The sequence below is a fragment of the Pongo pygmaeus genome, chromosome 8 (genome assembly GCF_028885625.2).
Source record: "Pongo pygmaeus isolate AG05252 chromosome 8, NHGRI_mPonPyg2-v2.0_pri, whole genome shotgun sequence".
Lineage (NCBI taxonomy): Eukaryota > Metazoa > Chordata > Mammalia > Primates > Hominidae > Pongo > Pongo pygmaeus.
The window spans coordinates 100,938,282-100,950,928 of NC_072381.2; the positions used below are offsets into that span (position 1 = coordinate 100,938,282).

At 43.0% G+C, this 12,647-nt stretch overlaps 1 protein-coding gene across 11 annotated transcripts in view; it reads right to left on the minus strand.

Moving 5' to 3' along the window:
* ALDH18A1 (aldehyde dehydrogenase 18 family member A1) overlaps positions 1-3,026 on the minus strand; it is a 50,813-nt gene extending 47,787 nt beyond the window's left edge. For 2 of the 11 annotated variants that reach the window (XM_063670010.1, XM_063670007.1), the window contains exon 1: positions 2,739-2,971. The gene's annotated coding sequence lies outside the window, so the exon portion shown is untranslated. Of the gene's footprint in view, positions 1-2,616 lie in introns of all 11 variants that reach the window. The other 9 variants (XM_063670011.1, XM_054435805.2, XM_054435806.2 and 6 more) reach the window with 8 other exon arrangements.
* Positions 3,027-12,647: the final 9,621 nt, after the last annotated feature.

The following is a 12,647-nucleotide window of genomic DNA, read 5'->3' on the forward strand; positions in this document are numbered from 1 at the left end:
CCAACATCCTAAAGCAACCATGTCCACCTTTCTGCTAACACCTCCCAACAGAACTGGGAAATGCACCTATTTGAAATGTCAGCTTGATCCTTGCCAGCCAGCCATGAAAAGCAAGACGAAAGGTCAGAGGCTGCTGCCACGTCTTTCTTCCTGATGCCCACAGGATTACAAAGTAACTCTTGTACCCCTGGAAGGCAGTGGCAATGCCTACAACTGGCTAACCTCTTAATCCTGTGGAGGATGAGAATATGGCTACAAATCTCGGTTGAGAACATGAGGCAGTTATGGGCATTTCCTCACCCTGGGTTAAATTTGAGACTTTAGACAAAGAATAGTTTATTTCACAAAAAAGTAGGACACTCCTTCCTATATGTACAGGGAGAATAAGCCATTCATTATTGTAGCTTTTTTTTTTTTTTAAGATGGAGTCTTGTTCTGTTGCCAGGCTGGAGTACAGTGGAGCGATCTCGGCTCACTGCAACCTCTGCCTCCCGGGTTCAAGCAATTCCCCTGCCTCAGCCTCCCGAGTAGCTGGGACTACAGGCATGCGCTACCACGCCTGGCTAATTTTTTGTATTTAGTAGAGACGGGGTTTCACCATGTTGGCCAGGATGGTCTTGATCTCCTGACCTGGTGATCCACCCGCCTCGGCCTCCCAATATTGTAGCTCTTTTTATGCTACAGAGAGACACTGATGTTTTCACAAGGTAAGAAAAATACTTCACTTTCTTTGTTTGTGGGCCTCCTTTTAACTTCTGTTTCATGGATTGGTGGATATATCCCAGCCCTCTTAAATGTGCCTCAAGAAGACTAGCATTTAGCCCCATAGTGAAGAAAAATTAGGAATGGTGTTATTGCTTTACAATTTATACTGCACAAAGGCACTGAAATGGGACAGAGAAGAGACTGGCAGGATACAGCTGTTCTAAAACATATGGCATCTAGTAGGCAACAGAAAGTATTAATTGATCTTTGTTATTTCAACTTTTTCGTAACACTGAAGTATGATTTTAGCACGTGATCTAAATTTGCTGCTTATACAAATTTCTTCAATAATGGCTGCTAAACAATTATTTACATGTGAATTCTCCAAAATAATTACAGAAGAGCCAAAGGGTAAAACAATCAAATTCCAGTTCCACCTCCCTAAGAAACCTTCCCCAGCAACGCTAGTCTTCACAGCTGGATATAATTCTATAGGTTAGCTTTTAAATAGCTCATGACTACTGCTTTTCCCATCTGGATTACAAACTTTCCATTAACAATATGGCAAAAACGATGAGGAACAAGGCCTTTGAAATTGGCCAGACTTGGGTTCGAGCTCTGCACTTGCTAACTGTGTGTCTTGTGGAGAGTCACCCAGTTTTTCTAAGCCTCTGTTTCCTCACTTATAAATCAGGAATACTAACACTATGGATCTCATGAAATTATAGTGACAATTAAATGAGATAATGCGTGGAAAGTGCTTGGGTACAATAAATGGTCAGTAAATGTCAGTTTTCCTCCTTTTGTCTTTTAGGCACTAATGATGCCTTACAATTATTTCTTCCTTAATTTCCTTCAAGACCCATCACGGGAACAAAGAATTCAACGAATATTCACTATTAGATACAATCACACACATATATTGACTGACTGTTTACCTCTCTATTAACCAAGAGTGACTGAAAGCTCTGAACACTTACGGTCACTGAAATAGAGATTGAAGACTGACGTAGAAACCAAGCCTCCTGGCCTTTCCCCTGTACCACCATCTCTGACTGACCTCGGAGGTTACATCTACTCTGTCACTGCAATGGATAGCTCACCCTGCCAGAGTGTATTACGCCCTCGACAAGCACACAGTTGATCCCAAGAAGCAAAGAGAGTGTGTGCGTGTGTGGTGTGTCTAGACTCGTGTCTAGATTCGTGTGACTGTGTCTAGACTCTGTGTGTGTGTTTAGACTCCATATCATCAGTTGAAAAAAGTTTTCATGTTTTGACTCAAGACATTTCTCAAGTATCTCTCTACAGACTAAACAGAAAGCCCTTATCTAACAGATTTGAACAGAGAAGTGAACTTCAGTCCCAACATAATTCACCCACAAACACATGCTAGGTATATGGCTCACCACTTAAATACAAAGATCCAATGGGCCTCACCACCTCAGAGGGCAGGGGACAATGATGGGGGAAGGATGAGGTGGGGCATCTGGGTGCGCCCTGCTGTAACAGGAAGACCCTAGCATACACAGAATGCCATACTGCAAAGGGAGTCTGGCTTTGAGGAGGGAATCACGAACGCCCGGAGGGCCGCGGGGAACTAGAGACCCAGGCCCCTGAGAGTCGGCGTGTGGCCAGCTACAACCCGCGGCATCCCGGCGCTGCCACCACCGCCACCCACCAGTGCAGGCTCCGGACTCTTGGACCGAGAAGGGGCCCGCGGATGCCTGAAGTCTCCACTTGGCCCAGTTCCTCACATGGTGTACCCAGGGGAGGCCGGGGAGGTCAGGGCCCGTAGCCATCCGTAGATCCCGGGGCTGCCGCGCAGCGGCATATGGGAGCGCGCCAGGGTCTTGCAGCGCGCCCTGGGTGGCCTGATGCAGCCGCCATCCCTCCGCCGAGGCCCACACCTACCCACGGGCCAGATCCCCGGGCCCCGGCACCTGCTCCGGCAGCGTCCTAGCGCTTCAGCCTGGGCGCGCATCAGTTTCCGCAAAGACGCGGGCGCCTAGCCATCCCCGCCGCTTGCCGCGTACCTGCCTCACCGCCGCGGCCGCCGCCGCCGCCAGGCACTACCGCGGGTCCGCACTCCACGCCGGGCTGATTCCGGCGCTCGCTCACTCTCTTTTTTCTTCCGTCCACGTCTCGCACGATGACGTTACGTCAGTGGCGTAAGAGTAAACCTGGGCAGCCGGGCCTACGCTGTTGACGTGGGGAGAGCGCCTTGCCTGGAGCTGCGGCGCGGCAATGGCGTAGGCACCTTTCGAGAATCAGGCCCGCGCTCCACGTGGCGGGCCAGCCCACCAGGCCGCGGCAGGCTGGAGGAGGCGGGACTTGAGTTCAGGGGGAACGCCCACGTCCCGGGAGGGGACAGGGGCCGGGGACAGGGGCCGGAGACAGGGGCGTAGACAGCTTCCAAACGCCGCCCCAGCAGGCCTTCCAGGGAGGTAGAAGAGGTGCCTGGCACCCTCAGCTGCTGGTAGATTTCATAAGGTGTGTTTGTCATTGTTAACCATTTATATCCTGGGCGCACCTCGGAAATAGGTTGGATCAACTTACATACATTAGTTACTCCAGGCACATCCTGGGAATAGATTGGATCAGTTTACACACATTTGCAAACTTCGGCTCCTTAAATGGAAGCATTTTGGCACTGCAATCAAATTACTTGCCCCCTAGTCATCTGGAGGTTTCCCCAATGGTCCCATCTCAACTCCCTTTCATCAAAGGCAGTTGTAATAATATTGCATTTTAAAATAGGATATTCAATCTCTGACAACTAGAACTATTCCAAAGGTGAATGCAGACTCACCTTTAAAGAGAGACCACAAAAACCTGGCACTGTGGTGTGTGCCTGTAGTCCCAGCTACTCGTAGGTGGAGGCAGGAGAACCACCTGAGCCCAGGAGTTCAAATCCAGCCTGGACAACACAGCAAGACCCCATCTCTTAAAAAGAAAAAGAAAACAAGTGAAAACACAGATTTTTCTCCCTCTTTCCTTGCTGTGTTTTGCTCAAAGGACACATTGCTGCACAGGCACATAGTGCTGGGTGGCGGGAGGGTAGCACTTGATAGGAGGTTAGGCACAGAAAGGCATCATGCCCTTCTGTCGTCCCTGATAACACTGCTAAGCCTATTTATTCATTTTCTTGTTTATTAAACACTGGCTACTGCTATGGTCTGAATATGTCCCCCAAAATTCATATGTTGGAAACTTAATTCCCAATGCAAGAATATTGGGAGGTGGGGCCTAATGGGAGGCATTTGGGTCAAGAGTGCTCCACCTTTATGAATAGAGTGACCCTCATGAATAGATTAATGCTGCTATCAAAAAGTTTGTGGAGGTGGGTGTCCTCTTCTGCTCTTCTGCCCTTCTGCCCTTCCACCGTGTGATGATACAGCAAGAAAGCCCTCACCAGATGCTGGCACCTTGATCTTGGACTTCCTAGCCTCTAGAACTGTCAGAAATAAATTTCTATTATTTAAAAATTATCCAGTCTGTGTTATTGTGTTTTAGCAGCACAAAATGGACTGAGACAGCCAAGCATTCCCTGGGTGTGGAAGAAGACATGGTTTAGTTCACAGCCTTATGGAAGAGAGAGATATATGAGCAAATAATTACAATACCATGTGATAAATACTAAAGAATGGGATGGCCAGACATTCAGGGATGGCTGAAATGGTTTGGCTTTGTGTCCCCACCCAAATCTCACTTTGAATTGTAATTCCCATAATCCCCACCTGTGGAGGGTGGGACCTGATGGGAGGTGATTGGGTCATGGGGCTGTTTCCCCCATGCTGTTCTCGTGATAGTGAGTTCTCATGAGATCTGATGGTTTTATCAGGGACTCTTCCCCCTTCACTGGTTTGCTCTCTCCTGCCTGCCACCATGTAAGACCGTGCCTCTTCCCCTTCCACCATGATTGTAAGTTTCCTGAGACCTCCCCCGCCATGTAGAACTGTGAATCATCTAAATCTCTTTTCTTTATAAATTACCCAGTCTTGGGTATGTCTTTATAACAGTGTGAAAACAGACTAATACAATGGCTTTAAAAAGAGTTGATATTCAAATCATGCTTTGAAGCACTAGAAGTAAGGGGTTTACCTAAAAGAGGAGAGGAGTACAGGATCTGAGGAAGAGGGAATAAGGGAATGATATATGCAGAGGTGTGAGACACCCTGTGAAAAGAGGCTACTTGCAGTAGGACATGACAGGAAAGGGGTGTGGCTGGTATCCTAACTTACAAAGGGTTTTTTGTGCTATGCTAAAGATTTTTAATTTTATAATCCTTAAAAACAGAGAGACATGACTTTTTAAGTGCTGGAATGGTATGATCCAATTTTTGTGCCAGAAATCAGTAAAGAGGCCTAGAGCTGGAATGTTGGTTACCCTATTGCAAAGGCCCAGGTAAGAAATCGTGGCCCAAAAAAAGGCTCCAGCAGAGGAATGGGTAACAAAAAGGAGGGAAAGCTGACAGCACTTACTCAAAGTGGGAGAGTGAGAGAAGAAGAGCAGTGCTTGGGAATCTGATGGTGCTGCAATACCATGAATCAGGAAATCTATGAGGTGAGTTTTCATGAGATCTGATGGTTTTATAAGGAACTCTTCCCCCTTCACTGGTTTGCTCTCTCATGCCTGCCACCATGTAAGACATGCCTTTTCTCCTTCCACCATGATTGTAAGTTTCCTGAGACCTCCCCAGCCATGTGGAACTGTGAATGGGGAACAACAGTTCTTTTGGGTGAGGAATGAGAATACAAAATGTGTTAAATGTGGAGCATTTTGGATTTGCAGTAGGGTAGAAAAAACAAAGGAAATTAAATTTCCCTCAATTAAGTTATATCTGGTACCTCGTCTTTTGTTTTAAGATTTTCATCATGTACTTATAATGAATTAGATGACTGTGGATATAGCTAGAGCCAAGGGACAGGGGCCTTCACTTTAGAAGGCCTGTTCTGGTTCTTTTCTTAACTCACAGATTACCTTATGGTAACAGCTTGTCTGCTTTCCCTGCTAAAAGATAAGCTCCTGAGAACAGGGAAGTATATTCATGGAACATAAGAAATATTCAATAGATATTTGATAAATAAATAAAATTAACTACCTTTGGTTTAGTTTTCTCAAATAAGAAATTGGGCTAATGACACCATCCTTGTCTATCCCATAGGGTTGTGAAGAGTATAAAAAATGAAAACCCTTTAACATTGTACAGACATTTTCTATTTTATCACTCTTGTTTTTATTACTATTTTACTACTAATATTCTATTCCATCAATAAGGAGAAAGGAGTGGGATATCTAACTATGGATTAGGAAAAATTAAATTCCAGATATATGAGCTAGTTTTTCCCTCCATAGAAGTCAAGGAAGTAATTCAGCTATGATATTTTTCCTGTGTATGATAAAAAGACTGATTCTTTTTTTGACTGGAGGGATTTAGCTTTTGTCTCAGCAATTAGAAATAAGGCTGGACATGACCATACAGTCACATAGGAAGTGGGACATTTAGTATTGGTCTATAAGAATGCAGGATTGAGAAGTGCTTCTTTAGATGCCATCTAAATTGTTTTAGGCTTAAATTACCTTAATCTCAAGTTATTTAATTGTAAAAACAGAAACTCATTCAAACAAGACAATTTACTAGAAGCAGTAACTTATAGTCTCCAAAGGCAGGAGGTAAAATTGGGTCTCACAAGGGGCAGGGACAAGAAACTGGAAAGTAAGTAATCAAGATGGTTCTCCATCTCTAATCTCTTGCTAACACTTTTCTTTGCCCATCTGTTTCCTTTTCTCTACTTTTCCTTTAAGATAGAATCTCCATTAGTGAACATTTGGTGGAAAATGGCTTCCCTAGCTCTAAAAAATCTTTCCAGTTAGTGCCCACTTGTGACTCATTTCAAGTCTTGGTCTAAATTCCAAGTTCCTGGGAGAGAAAATTGTACCAGCCTAGACTGGTTCAGGACTCCATTCTTGGTCCAGTCATGCATGTAATGGAAAGATGGAGGCTGTCCCCTCCCCTCCTTAAGCAAAGCTTTGAGCAGTTGGAATTCTTTTTTTTTTTTTTTCCTATAATCAACAATTATTTTATTTTTGGAGAAAATAATGTTTAATTATTATTACTTTTTAAATTTTATTATTATTATACTTTAAGTTTTAGGGTACATGTGCACAACGTGCAGGTTTGTTACATATATATACATGTGCCATGTTGGTGTGCTGCACCCATTAACTCATCATTTAGCATTAGGTATATCTCCTAATGCTATCCCTCCCCCCTCCCCCCACCCCACAACAGTCCCCAGAGTGTGATGTTCCCCTTCCTGTGTCCATGTGTTCTCATTGTTCAATTCCTACCTATGAGTGAGAACATGCAGTGTTTGGTTTTTTGTCCTTGTGATAGTTTGCTGAGAATGATGGTTTCCAGTTTCATCCATATCCCTACAAAGGACATGAACTCATCATTTTTTATGGCTGCATAGTATTCCATGGTGTATATGTGCCACATTTTCTTAATCCAGTCTATCGTTGTTGGACATTTGGGTTGGTTCCAAGTCTTTGCTATTGTGAATAGTGCCACAATAAACATACGTGTGCATGTGTCTTTATAGCAGCATGATTTACAGTCCTTTGGATATATACTCAGTAATGGGATGGCTGGGTCAAATGGTATTTCTAGTTCTAGATCCCTGAGGAATCGCCACACTGTCTTCCACAATGGTTGAACTAGTTTACAGTCCCACCAACAGTGTAAAAGTGTTCCTATTTCTCCACATCCTCTCCAGCACCTGTGGTCTCCTGACTTTTTAATGATTGCCATTCTAACTGGTGTGAGATGGTATCTCATTGTGGTTTTGATTTGCATTTCTCTGATGGCCAGTGATGATGAGCATTTTTTCATGTGTTTTTTGGCTGCATAAATGTCTTCTTTTGAGAACTGTCTGGTCATATCTTTCACCCACTTTTTGATGAGGTTGTTTGTCTTTTTCTTGTAAATTTGAGTTCATTGTAGATTCTGGATATTAGCCCTTTGTCAGATGAGTAGGTTGCGAAAATTTTCTCCATTTTGTAGGTTGCTTGTTCACTCTGATGGTAGCTTTCTTTTGCTGTGCAGAAGCTCTTTAATTAGATTCCATTTGTCAATTTCGGCTTTTGTTGCCATTGCTTTTGGTGTTTTAGACATGAAGTCCTTGCCCATGCCTATGTCCTGAATGGTATTGCCTAGGTTTTCTTCTAGGGTTTTTATGGTTTTAGGTCTAACATGTAAGTCTTTAATCCATCTTGAATTAATTTTTGTATAAGGTGTAAGGAAGGGATCCAATTTCAGCTTTCTACATATGGCTAGCCAGTTTTCCCAGCACAATTTATTAAATAGGGAATCCTTTCCCCATTTCTTGTTTTTCTCAGGTTTGTCAAAGATCAGATGGTTGTAGATATGTGGCATTATTTCTGAGGGCTCTGTTCCATTGATCTATTATCTCTGTTTTGGTACCAGTACCATGCTGTTTTGGTTACTGTAGCCTTGTAGTATAGTTTGAAGTCAGGTAGCATGATGCCTCCGGATTTGTTCTTTTGGCTTAGGATTGACTTGGCGATGCGGGCTCTTTTTTGGTTCCATATGAATTTTAAAGTAGTTTTTTCCAATTCTGCGAAGAAAGTCATTGGTAGCTTGATGGGGATGGCATTGAATCTATAAATTACCTTGGGCAGTATGGCCATTTTCATGATATTGATTCTTCTTACCCATGAGCATGGAATGTTCTTCCATTTGTTTGTATCCTCTTTTATTTCATTGAGCAGTGGTTTGTAGTTCTCCTTGAAGAGGTCCTTCACATCTCTTGTAAGTTGGATTCATAGGTATTTTATTCTCTTTGAAGCAATTGTGAATGGGAGTTCACTCATGATTTGGCTCTCTGTTCGTCTGTTATTGGTGTATAAGAATGCTTGTGGTTTTTGTACATTGATTTTATATCCTGAGACTTTGCTGAAGTTGCTTATCAGCTTAAGGAGATTTTGGGCTGAGACTATGGGGTTTTCTAGATATACAATCATGTCATCTGCAAACAGGGAAAACTTGACTTCCTCTTTTCCTAATTGAATACCTTTTACTTCCTTCTCCTGCCTAATTGCCCTGGCCAGAACTATCCAACACTATGTTGAATAGGAGTGGTGAGAGAGGGCATCCCTGTCTTGTGCCAGTTTTCAAAGGGAATGCTTCCAGTTTTTGCCCATTCAGTATGATATTGGCTGTGGGTTTGTCATAGAGAGCTCTTATTTTGAGATACGTCCCATCAATACCTAATTTATTGAGAGTTTTTAGCATGAAGCGTTGTTGAATTTTGTCAAAGGCCTTTTCTGCATCTGAGATAATCATGTGGTTTTTGTCTTTGGTTCTGTTTATATGCTGGATTACATTTATTGATTTGCGTATGTTGAACCAGCCTTGCATCCCAGGGATGAAGCCCACTTGATCATAGTGGATAAGCTTTTTGATGTGCTGCTGGATTCAGTTTGCCAGTATTTTATTGAAGATTTTTGCATCAATGTTCATCAAGGATATTGGTCTAAAATTCTTTTTTGGTTGTGTCTCTGCCAGGCTTTGGTATCAGGATGATGCTGGCCTCATAAAATGAGTTAGGGAGGATTCCCTCTTTTTCTATTGATTGGAATAGTTTCAGAAGGAATGGTACCAGCTCCTCCTTGTACTTCTGGTAGAATTCGGCTGTGAATCCATCTGGTCCTGGACTCTTTTTGGTTGGTAAGCTATTGATTATTGCCACAATTTCAGATCCTGTTATTGGTCTATTCAGAGATTCAACTTCTTCCTGGTTTAGTCTTGGGAGGGTGTATGTGTCGAGGAATTTATCCATTTCTTCTAGATTTTCTAATTTATTTGCGTAGAGGTGTTTGTAGTATTCTCTGATGGTAGTTTATATTTCTGTGGGATCGGTGGTTGTATCCCCTTTATCATTTTGTATTGCGTCTATTTGATTCTTCTCTTTTCTTTTTTATTAGTCTTGCTAGCGGTCTATAAATTTTGATGCTTTCAAAAAACCAGCTCCTGGATTCATGAATTTTTTTGAAGGGTTTTTTGTGTCTCTATTTCCTTTAGTTCTGCTCTGATTTTAGTTATTTCTTGCCTTCTGCTAGCTTTTGAATGTGTTTGCTCTTGCTTTTCTAGTTCTTTTAATTGTGATGTTAGGGTGTCAATTTTGGATCTTTCCTGCTTTCTCTTGTGGGCATTTAGTGCTATAAATTTCCCTCTACACATGAGCAGTTGGAATTCTCAGAGAAACAGTGGACATATTCAGGAGTTGTCAATGATGGGACCCTTAAATGAAACCAGTTTCGGCCACACTATGCAACATCACATAGTTTCACAAACCAAGCTGCACATCAGAAGCAGCTAGAAAACTTTACAAAATACAGATCTTGGAGTCCCCACTTCCTAGACCTGCCTCTTCCACCATTGATTCAGAATCTCTAGGGGAAGGGCCCAGGAATCAGTATTTTTATAAAGCACCCTAGAAGATTACTTTGTGACTAACCTTTGGGAACCACTGCTTTAAAATACCCAGAATACTGAACAAATACAATGATAAAAAAGGGAAGTTACTCATAGAGTATTACATACAATACACAAGAAGTTGAGTTGTTTGTTTGTTTGTTTTTGAAACAGGGTCTCACTCTGTTATCCAGGCTGGAGTGCAGTGGCATGATCATGATTCACTGCAGCCTCAACCTCCTGGGCTCAAGTGATCTTCCTACTTCTACCTCACAAATAGCTGGGACTGCAAATGTTCTGGTGATGGTTGTGTAACTCTGTGAATACATTTAAAACCACTGAATTGTACACTTTAAGAGGATGAATTTTATGGTATGTGAATTATACTTGACATATAATTTGTTTAAAGACACAGAATGGTCTCAAAGCACTTCGGAATGAGGCTAAGGATCTGAATCAGGGAGTAAGAGGGACCGGATTCTGAAAGGGGCAGGTAGCCTGTCAGCAGTGGACTGGATGTCTGCTACCCCATAGATGAGGATGAGTTGTCACATATTATTTTCCTTTAAGAAGCCCAAACTTAAATATTCTATTAGCTTTGTGGTCAGTTTTACTACAGGTTTCCTCGGAGGCGGGTTACTGAATTAAATGTCTATGAAATGGACTATGGTGGGATCTGTGCTATCAGCTTCCCAGCTACCGACTTCCCCTTGTACAGAAACACCTCCTCTAATTTAATAACAACTGCTCAAAACTTTGCCTTTTCTTTCAGGGAAATGGTTACTTTCCAAGTGTTTTGGAAAAGGGCAAAATGATAAACCAGTCAGAGATGATGTTTACAAATGAGCATTTTCTTCTCATGAAGCAGGATTACAACTAAGCATATGCTTTATTAAAAGGCAATTTTAATTTCAGAGCATTAATATGCTGTGAAGAAAACCAAACTATCTCCCAATTCTGTCTGACTTTCAAGTCCCCACAAAAGGAGCTGTCATCCTGCTTATCTTGGCTGTTTGGCCCATTCAGTGTTTCTACTACAGTCACTTCAGGCCCCAAACCCTCCTGCCCATGAAAAACCCTGGGCCTTCATGAGGGTTGTTCTAGGCTACTGGGATCACCTCCCTCCCACTCACTCTCCCAATCCCCTACATCCTGCCACGTTAGTTCCAAACTTGCCCCTCACTAGTCTAGGCCACACTGATTGTTTGCTTTTCTGAACAAATGTAGTCTCCTGTGTTACGTCAGTCTTCCCCCACTGAGTTTTTAGGTCACTGAGGAGCTGCACCTTACAATTCCACATTTCAGAGTTTCACTGAAGTTGTTCTACTACATTCTATTCTTTAGATTCAATTCTTTGTAAAATGGATTTAAAGTTTCAAACAAGTAGATTTGATATCTTCCACCAAAAATTTGCCTTAATTACAAGGCTAGCATAATTCTGCCCCAGGCCTAAACCTTTTAATGTTTTCTATCATAGTTCCCAACCAATTCCTACCCACCCAAGAATGATAACAGGAAATTACCTTGTTTTCTCTGCAAGCCAGAATCTCTGAATTGGCAGGGCAGGCAAGGCCCTTTGTAAGCTGCCACTGCCTTGTGCTAAAAAAAATAATTTTATGCTGAACTCACTAATGTCAGTGTCACAAAACTGGGGTCTTCAGAGTATATCTCCAAGGAAAAGAACTGAAGTCCCCTGATTTAAATGCTATTGCGTATTTATGAAAGTTTTATCCCTCCCTGCACACCCCCCACCCATTTTTTTGAGACAGTCTTGCTCTATTGCTCAGGCTGGAGTACAGTGGCATGATCATGGCTTCCTACAGCCTTGACTCCCTGGGCTCAAGTGATCCTCCCACCTCAGCTTCCTGAGTAGCTGGGACCACAAGTGTGTGCCACCATGCCTGGCTAAGCTTTTTTCCTTTTTTTTTTTTAGACGGAGTTTTGCTCTTGTTGCCCAGGCTGGAGTGCAATGGCGCAATCTCGGCTCACTGCAACCTCCGCCTCCCTGGTTCAAGTGATTCTCCTGCCTCAGCCTCCTGAGTAGCTGGGATTACAGGTGCCTGCCACCATGCCCAGCTAGTTTTTGTATTTTTAGTAGAGACAGGGTTTCACCATGTTGGCCAGGCTGGTGTCGAACTCCTGACCTCATGATCCACCCACCTTGACTTCCCAAAGTGCTGGGATTACAGGTGTTAGCCACTGTGCCCAGCCAGCTTTTCATTTTTTGTAGAGATGGAGTCTTGCAACATTGCTCAGGCTGGTCTCGAACTCCTGACCTCAAGCAATCCTCTTGCCTCAGCCTCCCAAAGTGCTGGGATTACAGGAATGAGCCACTCTACCCAGATTTTTTTTCCCCAAACCTCACACACATAGAAGCATAATCAGGAGGCAGACCACAGGTCAGCTGCCTTCTACCATGCTGCTGGAATTAGTACAACAAAGC